Raw genomic sequence first — 12,507 nt, 5'->3', positions numbered from 1 at the left:
CAAGGTACATAAAAGCATATGAAAGTGTTTGCATATATAAAATATCTCTGAAAAAACTATAAAAAGCTAACATTGGGGATCACAGAAGAATTTGGGGTGAACATAGAGTCAGGGAAACTCACACACTATACTATCCCAATGTTGAAATTTAAATACTTTTTAAAACAAAGAGTTGATACAGAAAAAAGACTTGAGTTTCTGCTAATGGCATACACCACTGTGTTCTGACATAAGAAAAGTCATGTTACATCCTTTGGGAAATGATTTACAGTTTGGGGAAAATACTTCTGATTTTAGGTATTTAATGCCCTGTTGCAAAATGTGCCATGTGAAGAAGGGCAGAGAGAGGATGTTTTTCCCAAAGGTCCTTTGCTCCCCTCCCAGGCTGGCTTGAGTCAGCACTGTGGTTGCACTGTGAAGATCTCAGTGTGTATACTAGTACCGTTCTGGTGCTGTGATAAGACATTCTGCTGAAAAGCAACCCAGGGGAGAAAAGGGTTTTTTTGGCTTACCTTTCCAGGTCACAATGTATCACTGAAGGCATCAGGACAGCAACTCAAGCTTGCTGTTTCCCCCTCTGGTTTGCTGACAGGCTCATGCTCAGCTAGCTTTCTTATACAGCCAGGACAATCTGCCTAGGGATGGTGCCACCCAGAAAGGGTTGGGCCCTTTTGCATCAATTGACAAATGAGACAGTCCTCCACAGAAATGCCCACAGGTCACTCTGATCTAGATGAGTCATCATTAGAGGCATTCCAATCAGATGACATGAGGCTGTGGAAAGTTAGGACTAACTGGGACTGGTGAGTAACAGGAAAGGGAGTTGGTAAGAGCGTACTGACCTCTCATGAACTAAAGCTCAAATAGGATCAGCAACTACATTACCCGGCCACTGAGGATCCAGAAAAGGACTCCCTAGACCTATACATTAGTCTCTGCAAATTACTGTTTTCTTTCCCTTTTCTTCTGAAAATGAATTTCTCCTTATTATTCTCTTTGCCATTTGTGGCTGTAGTCTTCCAAGGTCTTTGATCTGTGGCAGATTCCAAATGACAATGAGTTAAGCTTGGAATGTATGCTTTGCTTTACCAGTGAAATTGTTGGTATCTTTTTCTTGGCTATTTAACACTCCTCTCTGGGACTGGAGAGATGGTTCATCAGTTAAAAGCACTGACTGTTCTTGCAGAAGACCCAGTTTCAATTCTCAGCATTCACATGGCAGCTAATAACTGTCCATAACTCCAGGTCAGAGGATCCAATGCCCTGCTCTGGGCTCTGCGGGTGTTGCATGTACCACTCATGTAGTACACTTACATGCAGGTAAAACACTTATATACATAAAATATAAATAATAAACAAATAAATAAAAATTAACATCCCCCTCTCCTGGCTCTTCAATCATTAGCACATTCATCAGCTACTGATCTGAAAATCCCTCTGAATGTTTTCAGGTGAGAAAGCATAACTCAATAGTGATTTCCATTTGTATAAATTTTCCAACTTTAGAAGCTCCACATTTGGCTTTCCTTCAGCTAGAAAGTTGTATGAATAGAATCACACACAGGAACTTTATGCAATTTTCACTGTTTGTGCTTAGGGAGTAGATGGAAGTGAAGAAAAAGAGCCCCACTGCTCCTAAAAAGGAACTGAGCCAAGACGAGAACCAAAGGCCAGCTACAGTTCAGTCGAGTTTAGACACACGTCAGTTCCCCAACCTTGGTATGTGCCTACGAATCACCTTACTATGTGATTTCAATCCTCTTTGACTGTGGGTTAATCTACCTGCTGATGCATTGGGAGAGCTGTAATCAAAAGCAATGCTATTATTTCATGATCAGTTAAAAGGAAGTTGGCTTCACAAATGTTTCATTACATTATTTGAAATCAGCATGGCATCTAACATACAGTAAGACTTCACACACCTGTGAATTGTTTTCATTCCAATAGCAGTTGAATTTTGTTTTAGGTTACCTTCCCCTGTAGACAAAAGACAAGGTACAGAAGGGCTCTGGAGAGAAACTTTCAAATGGAGGAAGGAAGCAGATAAAGAAAGGAAAAGCTGGCAGGGGTTCAATTCTTCCTCCTCTGGCTATTTTGAAGGGCAGATTGGGCATGCAAGTGTATCTCAGGGTTTGTCTCATCTTGAGCAGGCTTGCTAAGGTTTTCTCTGCCTCTCTGCCCTGGCTAAGGGAGATCCTTGAGGCCATGGAGCCTCTCAGGAGTGGGGCTGCCTACACACTCAGGCTTCTTGGCAGAAGGAACCCAAGGGCAGTCAGAGAGCAGCTGTGGGTATTGGGCTCTGGGGAAAAGTGCTAAAGCCAGAGAAAGAGCACACAGAAACAGGGGATTATGAAGGACTGACAGTGCCTGCTTCAGATACTAGTGTGTTCTCTGTTCTAAATAGAATAGACAAAAATATGATCAACCATAGAAACTTATCATCAAAAGCCAGGTCTTCATATTCTTTAAAGTACAAAGACATAACCCAATTTTAAATTGTATATTATATTTTATTTTTTCAGAATGCACCCATATAATCCTAGAGCATATACATATCCTAGAATTATTACATATATTTGTTTGAAAATGTTTTATGTTAATAAGCCATTACTTTCATTTACAGTCACAGTAGTTTAACCTCTAGGAAATTTCTCTAGGAGTTCATTTCTTTAAATCCTGTCAGTTCAGAGTCCTGGGGTTTTACCAGCATGTGGTAGAACTTGAATATATCATCTAAGTTACAAAAAATAAGCAAATAAGGGGACCAGATTTCCTTCCTTGGGCGAGAGCAGATGAGGCTTTCTGCCTCTCAGCAGGCAGTCAAAATGTTCTCTTTTCTCAAAGGAAATATAAATGTGAGTGCAAGTGTATAGCTGAAGGATATATAACAAAATTCACAGTGCCAGGCAAGAGAAACCTCATTACAAGTTGTTGGTCAGGGTAGTACAAGAGACTCCCAAAATAATATAGGCTACTGCCAAACCCCTTGATTACCTCCCTGAACTTGAATGTAAGAATCTACTACTGAAGGTAGGGCATAATTCAGCCAGCCTCCTGTAGATCTGCTCCATGACTGCTAGCTATTTAACTTCTTAATACTCTTGATTTCTGACATACCATTTTCATTTGTATATTGACCAATGTGAGGGTGACTGGGAGCTGACATCCAATCAAGCAAAGACTCAAGCTGCTGCCTAAAGAGCTGTGATTCACCATGGAAGCTAAAGACTGCCTTAGTCATCTGATTGAAGTAAATACATCTGAAGAAAGGCATGGTGGCACATGCCTGTAATCCCAGCACTAGGACACTGAGGCAGGAACTGCAAGTTTGAGACCAGACAGGGTTATACAGTGAGATATGGTCACAAAATAATAATAGAAATAGTAAGAATAAGACAAAGATGAAGAAGACAACGCTGACAAGAAAGGAAGAGGGAGGAGGAGGAGCAGTGGTATGTGCCCGGATCTTCTTCTCTTTGGATCTGCGAGATCAGCTGTCAGCCATTAGAATAGGTTTACAAACTTTTACTATCTTTTCTGACCTCACACAAATAATCACACAATCTCTGAATTTGTCTCTCTTCCCCTATGTCATATCCAAACACAGATAGAGACATGTAGGTCTGTCTGGTCCCCGAACCCCTTCAGAGTCCATTGGGCACCGGCCCCAGTCTTCCAGAATGGGGGAGAGGGACAGACTCGTGGAGGACAGGTTCTCTGGAGGCAGTGAGTACAATGGGAAAGAAGACTGGGGAGACTGTGTCGGAGGACAGCTCATTTATTATGGCAGAAGCAGAGGTTTATACAGGAAAGTTTTGCAGGCAAAGAGGCAGAGTTGGGTTTTGGTGGGCAGAAGTTGGAGGAGGGAGGGGATTTCTAAGGCTACCTGGCGTTTGCTCATGGTACTTTCTGTTTCCATTGTCTGGTTACATGATTTACAAGAAACTTGGTTAAGGGCAGGGAAACAGAAACTTAGCAATCCTGCTTGAGAACTGTTGGGGCACCAGCATACCCGAAATGGAGTGGGCCTGACTCCCCTACCATCCTCGCTAGGAGGGTTCCGGGGTTGTATGGCCATGCTCTACATTCTGAGCATTACTGACTGTATCCCAACACCTCCCCCTTTGTCTTTTATAAGGGATGGGTGTCATCATATTTGGAGATGGTATTAGGGGTAGCTTGGTATTGGACCAGGACTCAATTGGTGGTAAATGCCATGATATCTTGCATATGGTTTTTTAAAAATTGGATTAAACAAGACACCAGGATGAGTAAAGTACATAGGGTTAGTAAGGGACCCAGCAGAGGTAGAAGCCAAGCAAAGAGAGGGTTGGCAAACAATGGGGTATCTCTTTCTAGAGTGGAAAGGTCCCTGAGTTCATTATTTAGTTTTTGGAGAGTTTTGACATTTTGCTCAACAGTTCCAGATTCATTTATGTGAAAGCAACACTCTTCCTTTAGTAACAGGCATGCTCCCCACCCCCCTTCAGCTAGGTCTAGGGCTCTCCGGTTCTGGAGTACCACCCCAGCCAATAATGTGATTTGGCTTTGTAGAGCCTCCAGGCTCCCAATCATGGAGGTTAAGGTTTGCTACAGTCAGCTGCAGAAGTTGGTGGCAGCTGAGTGATAGGAATGTTCTAGAGCTCCTCCCACAAGCCCAGCCAACCTGCTGACAGAGCGGGTCCCAGACTGAGTAGGGGATGAACACCTCTCTTTTGTGTTGGTGGAGAGTTGTCATCATATTAGCTGCCTCTTCTTTTTCTAAAATGTAAGGCTTGGGGGTGACAATAACAGGAGTATAAAAGGCAGAAATAGTCCTGGTTGATGCAGGTTCTTATGGTGCCATTGCACCAAAAGAGGGCAGGGGCAGTGCACACAGAGTCTTGGATATGGAAATATTAGAGGCACAGGTGGAGGAGAGCATTGCAGTTGGGCTGAAAAAGCAAAAAGGCAGGGAAGGAATTTGATCATAAAGGGGGATATTGGGGAGGGGTGTGATGGGTTGTCTCTCAGGTGCTTTCCTCAGGAGATGTTGGCTGGAATGGCTGCTAGCAGGGGCCTGGTGAGGGAGGCACAGAAAAGGCATTGAGAGATGTTAGGATGGGAGGAGAGCCAGACAAGGTTGCTAGTATCTTGGATGTACGGTACCCAAGTTAGGGATGCTTGAATTTGTTTTTTGATATGCCCTTCCTGTGAAAGGATATGCGACTTAACATATTCTGATTGTGGCCAGGTTCTTATGGTGCCATTGCACCAAAGGATGGAAGGGGACAGTGCACACAGGGTCTTGGATATGGAAATATTAGAGGCACAGGTGGTGAAGAGCATCACAGTTGAGCTAAAAAAGCAAAAAGGCAGGGAAGGAATTTGATCATAGAGGGGGATATTGGGGAGGGGTGTGATGGGTTGTCTCTCAGGTGCTTTCCTCAGGAGATGTTGGCTGGAATGGCTGCTAGCAGGGGCCTGGTGAGGGAGGCACAGAAAAGGCATTGAGAGATGTTAGGATGGGAGGAGAGCCAGACAAGGTTGCTAGTATCTTGGATGTACGGTACCCAAGTTAGGGATGCTTGAATTTGTTTTTTGATATGCCCTTCCTGTGAAAGGATATGCGACTTAACATATTCTGATTGTGGCACTGGCACTAGCTGACAAGATATGTGTATGTCCTCATTGGGGTAAGTCATGAACCCATTAGCATATAATTTCCCATGAGTTCCTGTGTGCCATCGGTCATCCCAGGGGTAATTAATGATTATTTTAAATTTGTCATTGATTTCATGATATATGCTATCTTTCTCTATGTGGCAAGACCAGTATTGACAGCCCCCATAAGTACCCTCATCTTGTAAACAATTAATTTTGTTCCTGAAGGTAAAGCAAGCATAGGCATCAAGGTTTGAGGAGGCTGATCAGGGCTTGATGGGAATATTAATGGTGGTTTGGCATCCCACTGGGAGGCAGTCTCCAGTGCCAATTACGTTATTAACCTCTCATAGGTTTCTCTAATGGAGAACCACCACATGTATGCTGTTTGGGCCAAGGCAAAGTTAGTATGGAGTAGACCAAAATGGCCATTAGGATGACAGAGAGCAAGGTGTTCTGGGGGCAAGCCTCTTGGGCTTGTGATATCAGGTTGTGGATGTCTTGCCATGTGACATCACATGATTTCCTCAGGTGGTGTGGTTTTCCCCTGCATTGCTTTGTCTTGGTTAGTGAGAGTCTGGCCATTTTCTTGGTCGGCGGGGAGGGTCAGACATTCCTGGCAGGGACCCAAATAGGCCTTGGATGATCCTGCAGGAAAACACAAGCAGAACCCCTTCCCGTTGTTAGTAGGGGGTCAGTCAGGTCCCTTCCAAATTCCATCCAGTGGGTCTCTCCATCTTACTAAAAGTTGTGGCAGACTCCCTGGATTTTGCCAGTGGGTAACAATGGGAAGACATGTTGAATTTTTGTAAATATTAAATAAATTTAAAGTGGTTTGTGCCATAAATAGCTGTATATTAAGGGGGTATTTGCCCTCATTTTGTTTTTTAAGTTAAGTCTTTAAAGTTTGATGAGTTCTCTCTGATTCCCTGTCCTTGGGGTTGTAAGGGATACCTGTGTGGTAAGTTATATTCCAATGGGAACAAAAGGATTTAAAGGTAGAGCTAGTAAATGCAGGACCATTATCATTTTTTATTTGTTGGGGAAGGCCCAAACTCATGAAAACTCCAAAAAAAACTTATTGCCCACATGTTAATCACCTTTGCTATCATGGGCCTTTTCTCAGTATTGTGACCAATTAGAGAATCCCATTAGCTACTTTTACTATAGATAGTAATACCATGAGATAAATAATAATAATTAATAATAATAATAATAATACCCTCTTTTGAAATTAGTTTACACCTTAGATGTTCTCAACTGCACAGTGCCTTACTCTTAGGCTATTTTGTTGTTCTCCTTTTTCTTGTCACAGGGTCAGGGGGCCAGCATGAACCTGGAAAAGAGTCTTGGAGAACATATCTTGAGATAATAGGCTTGATTCTGAAGTGGGAGGGCCAATCCCATCTCCAGAGTCAGCTTCTCAGTGAGCTCAAACAGCATGTGACAATTTACCAATATAATTAATACCAAAAGGCATTTGTTTCTCTTTAGAATTTAACTTAATGGTTTACATTGGACAGGAAAGCAGTTGAATCCAGTGACTACTAGCAGGACTGGAAACATCTGTCCTTCTTATAACCTGCATACATTTGTCTAAGCAACTCTTTTCATCTACTGGGTCCTTTATTGGGAACAGGGATTGACAAAAGACAAAACGTTTGATTTTAAGAAGTCATCTTGCTTGATATTTCTAAGAAACCATTAGTACTTGGCAGTGAGCACCCATCACCAAGCAAGATTAGGTTGACAGAGTATCAGCCTTTACCAATGTGAAACCTGAGAACATCTCTGGCTACAATGTCAGATGCATGAAAGCTTATACCCATAATCAGTTAGCTTGTACCTATTCATGAAGATGACAACCTGAAAGACTCAATTAGTACCTTCCTCCTTGATATTTCCCATTACAGGCCAAATTGTGGATATCTAGACCAGGTCTCATCACAGAAAGATACTGGCATCCCTTTAGATCTCAATGGGTAAGGATACAGTCTAGAGCAACTATAAGACAAAAGATGCTATCTGGAATGTCTCCCAAACCTTCTTCGTCTGCTTCTTCAGAGCATCCTCCAGAGACTCTCATCCTTTTATCATAAGCGACCATGACAAAAGGCAACACTACTGACTTAGTCACTATCACCTCATCATCGACGTGGGCTCGGGGGTACCTGTATCCTCTCCTTCCTTACTAGTGACCCTAAAGAAGGGGGAGCCTGTTCGGAATTATTCACTCTTACTGATGTGACCCTCTAACACCCGAAACATTAATGGATTCTTTCTGCATTTTACCTGGTTAATCTTACCCTGCCAGTGTAGGACACCACTATACATGAAACTACTGGAGTTAACATTGGCCCTGATGCATTAGGGAAATTAGCAACTTCTAGTGATTATATAAGTTAGGAAGGTTTCCTGATCTGGCTCCCTTGTGGGCTGAGACTTAATATCCTCTTAAATGTTCCCTCTGACCCTTTTCCTAAAAGTTCCAAATTGTTCATATTTTATTTTTTAAACTAAGACAAGACTGTTAATTCACAGGGCAAATTCTTTTAAAGAAGGCTATCTGTCTGGATTAGAAAAACCGTATCGTAATTTACCATATATAATCTTGGATTAAGTACCCATAGCCTAGAGAATAAGAAACACAGAAAACAATGGTGCCTAAAAGAGACAATAAAGGAATACTCTTTTCCTTTAGTCTGTCCATGACATTGTAACTAGAAAGTATCCAGGAATGATGGGGCAAGAACAAAAGCAAGCATACAGAAACTGAGCAGAGAGGGAACTACTCTATTCCAGAGAAAAACAGGCTTAGAATCACAATGCAGAAGAGGGAGGGATTAAAACTAGCAGAGCCTGCATCTTCAGCCTCCCACCGGAGTAGGTTATCCCTTTTTACCACCCATTGTTTTAACTGTGTGCTGGTAGCTACTTGTCTTTTGTAAGGTTTGGCTCTGGAGTACATGAGCTTCCCAGGTCTGGCCATCACAAAGTGTCAGCTCCCATTCTACCTGGAGAGTCTTGAAGGCATATGGCTGGAAAAACTTTAAGTTCCCTTTAGAAACTAATAAATATACTATGCAAAACAGTAAGAATTCAAAATAGTCATTTTTAGAAATCAGCAAATACCATATAGAAGATGTTAAAATCTAAAATAATTCCTTGAAAACAATGTCATGCAAACATTCCTTTTAAAAATCAGTAAATGTGTCAAACAATGTAAAAACATAAACATCATCTTTAAAAACCAGTAAATATACCATACAAGAAGTTAAAACTCAAAGTAATCCCCTATAGAAACAGGCCCAAACAATGTTAAAATTTAAACTTCTATTGGGGAGATCTGGCATTACTCCCTTAGTCTGAAATAAAAATGCATTGTTTTTCTATAATTCCACCAGAAACCAAACCAACAATAAATTGCAAGAGAATTAAGACATATAATTAAATGTCTGCAGTTCAGGAAACTCCTAGGTATCTCTGCTACAGGTAGGTTTCTGGGTATTGCCATTTTGAATCATGCCATGTGGCTGGATTAAGATGGTGGCAAAGTCATACAGGTTGCCACCATTTTGAAAATATCACTGTCCAACATGGCAACCATGCCATGTGACTGTCCCCATATTGATGATGTCATCAACCAAGGTGGAGACCAGGTCACATGTTTGCCTCCCTCTTGGTGAGGTCAGCAGCCATGATGGCGACCAGGCCACATGGCCATGTTAGTGAGCACAGTCCCATGATAAAATAAGACCATCCTCCACCAGGATACAAGCCCTGTGGGATTCAAATGCCTCACAGATCAAATGGGGACAGAAACCATTTCTACTTTTACAAAGCACCCCAGTTAGGTTAGACTTGATATAAAAGGAGAACGTACCTTGAGATATCTATATAGGCCCCAAATAGAAAAGCAAAGGAAAGGAATCCATGTCTCTCACCAACCATTATAGCTGTAATGTCAAGCAAAGTTCTCCAGAGCTCTTCATTCCTAGATACAAGCAATGCTGGAAAAGAAACTTGTGAAGGCAGCAGAAGGAATAGGGCACTATTCCCAGCATATAAATCACTGGGTTGTTGCTCTGAGAACATATGTCTTGCCCAAGCATGGCCTGTGACTTTCCATGTACACTGAAATTTAAAGTGCTTAGATCTAGTTAGAAAAGCCACCATCTCAGGACCACATGGTCTGAGCACAGCTTGATTGTTACCCAATAGGGCCTAAGATCAAAATTTTGAGCCCCTCTGCCTGAGAAAAAGTTCAGAGGGGAAAAAAAAATGGCTTTTAAAATATTTTTTCCATTTGTCCATGAGGCAAGCCACTTTAAATTCTTTAAATGCTCCAACAAAGCCTCCCAGCTGCTTCAGCTTAAGCCTGAATGCCCCAAGGCAAGTAGAAAAATGGATAAGGTTCACCTGCCAGCTTAAGGGCCAAATTCAGTGTGTGCTTGAAAATCTCCTCATGACCATCAAATAAATAAGTTATTAGAATTTTGGGGATCCCTTCGTGGTTACCAATATGAAACAGGGAGAAAGAGGGTACCCTAGAGTGTTCTTAGTCTCATTCATAAAAGAATTTAAGTGTGGGAAGTGGGCGCGGTCGAGCCGGCCAAGATGGCACCGTGGCTGGCGGCCAAGCCTTGTGACCCGCAGTTGTTTGCTCCAACTCGCGCAAGCGCTTTAAGCCTGATCACGCGCAGCCTGCCTGACAAGAGACATCACCGAGCATGATTTTACTGCATGGCCCAATGAGATGCTGCTCTGCCTGCATGCTAGTCCCGTGTTCACGCCTGATTGGCTCCCGGTTATGACCTGACTGTGGGAGGGATCTACTGAGGATATATATTGGGAGATGATGAGGAATAAAGGAGAAGAAAAAAGTGAAGTGAACCTCATCTTGGTGTCCGTGTTGTCCTTTCCTCGGCTCTGCTGGTCAGAGTCATGGCTTGCGGCATTTAAGAATGGACCCAAACAGAAGCTTTTACAAAGCTTTTACAGGGGAGGCCAGGTCGGCCACAGGGCGGTCCTCTGGGCATTTGTCATCAGAATCCTCGGGAGAGGAGTTCGATGGTTTTTCCTGATGTTTCAGCAGTGGAGAGGGGCCAACACATGGTCTAACACCCACGATGATAGGGAGGAATTGGAAGGGAGGGTACCCTCTTGGACCTCCTTACGTGGGGCTAAGTAAGCCACCCTTGTCCAGAGTTTGGGGTCATATGGGTTCCTGGAGGACATCCAGGAGGCAAGGTGTAAGACCTCATCCCAGAGGTGGTAGCTTCCTTATGGGACAATTTAATACCCCTACCCTTGAGGAGGGCTCAAAGGCCTCTAATTTGTGGGTCCCTCAGGTGGATGGGAGTGTTATCCATGACAGAAAAGAAAGGAAACACCGAAGTCCTAGGGGAACGTTCCCAGAGCCAGAGGTTTCTAGGGGATTCCACCTAGTCCAGGGTGCAAGCCTGACCTCAAATTTCAGAAAGCCTATGACTGCCCTAAGGGCTCTTAACTGTCTTAACTGGTCGTTGAGTTATCAGTTTTGTTTCTGGGAGATATTAGACTCCCAGATATTGCTGACACACATTCAGGCAGTCAAGGGTCCAATCAGGGGGTAGAGGGAACTTCAGCTAATACCAGGGATTAGCCCAGGCCAGAAAGCATCAGTTGTCCCACCATTGTGACTGGTGCCTCACGATGGCACAAACTGAAAGTGAAAGGAATAGAAAGAGTCTCGCGGATCCTCAGAGCAGATGGCAGGGGCTTACCAGCTGATGTCCCCCAAAAGGGGAGTATTCACCCTTCTCCTGCACAGAAGTCCTGGAGGAACCCTGTTGTGCCCCACATTGGGCGCCAGTTGTCAGTCTGTCTGGTCCCCGAACCCCTTCAGATTCCATTGTGCACCGGCCCCCAGTCTTTGGGAATGGGGAAGAGAGACAGACCCACAGGAGACAGATTCTTGGGTGGCGGCAAGTAGTACAGGGAAGAAGACCCAGGAAATTGTGTCAGAGGACATCTCATTTATTTAATGGTGGAAGCAGAGGTTTATATAGGAAAGTTTTTCAGGCAAAGAGGTGGAGTTGGGTTTTGGCGGGCAGAAGGGTTGGGGTTCTAAGGCTATGTGGTGTTTGCTCATGGTACTTTCTGTTTCCATTGTCTGGTCACATGACTTACAAGAAACTCAGTTAAGGGCAGGGAAATAGAAACTTAGCAATCCTGCTCGAGAACTGTTGGGCGAGCCAGCATGCCCAAAATGGAGTGGGCCTGACTCCTACCATCCTTGCTAGGAGGTTTCCAGGGTTGCATGGCTGTGCTCTACATTCTGAGCATTACTGACTGTATTCCAACACAGACACGTACACACACATGTATATAAGCACAAATGTGTATGGGGACACCAACCAACTGAGGTTAGTCCATAGGAGGATAGTGCCACCCACATGGTGCTCACCAGTTAATCTAAAACACACTTATAGAATCCTCAGAGAATTTTTTCCATGTGATTTTGATATGAAAAAAATGGGAATGTCTTTCAGAGTGACAGAGCTCTTATTAGCTTTTGGTGAGCTTGGTTCAGAAGCTGGCATGCTAGATGGTCACAGTCACAAAAAACTTTAATTGAGCTGGCAGCTTTTGGGTTCTTGTCTTGCAGATTGGAAGAATGAAATTCACAGACCATCAGGCATGAGGTTTAGGAAGAAATATTTTATTATAAGGAGCTTAAGAGAGGGAGCAGGGCTCCTCTATAGCAAGAGGGGTCCCAGGAAATTGGGTCCTATCAAGCTGTTAATCTGAGGCATGTGGAAGATGTGAGCTGGTCAGTCCAGTTTGGCCAACTACAATGTGTGCAGATATCTCCTGTCAGTA

The 12,507-nt window shown here is 43.3% G+C and overlaps 1 long non-coding RNA gene across 1 annotated transcript in view; it reads right to left on the bottom strand.

The window, feature by feature from the left end:
- Positions 1-639, bottom strand: part of LOC115068998 — a 1,212-nt gene extending 573 nt beyond the window's left edge. Inside the window, exon 1 of the long non-coding RNA XR_003848352.1 lies at positions 513-639. This is a non-coding gene — a long non-coding RNA (uncharacterized LOC115068998). The remainder of the gene's footprint in view (positions 1-512) is intronic.
- Positions 640-12,507: the final 11,868 nt, after the last annotated feature.

The sequence above is a fragment of the Nannospalax galili genome, unplaced genomic scaffold, assembly GCF_000622305.1.
Source record: "Nannospalax galili isolate Female #2095 unplaced genomic scaffold, S.galili_v1.0 scaffold189, whole genome shotgun sequence".
Classification (NCBI taxonomy): domain Eukaryota; kingdom Metazoa; phylum Chordata; class Mammalia; order Rodentia; family Spalacidae; genus Nannospalax; species Nannospalax galili.
Note: the sequence above shows the minus strand (reverse complement) of the source record. Positions and strands in the feature narration are given on the sequence as shown.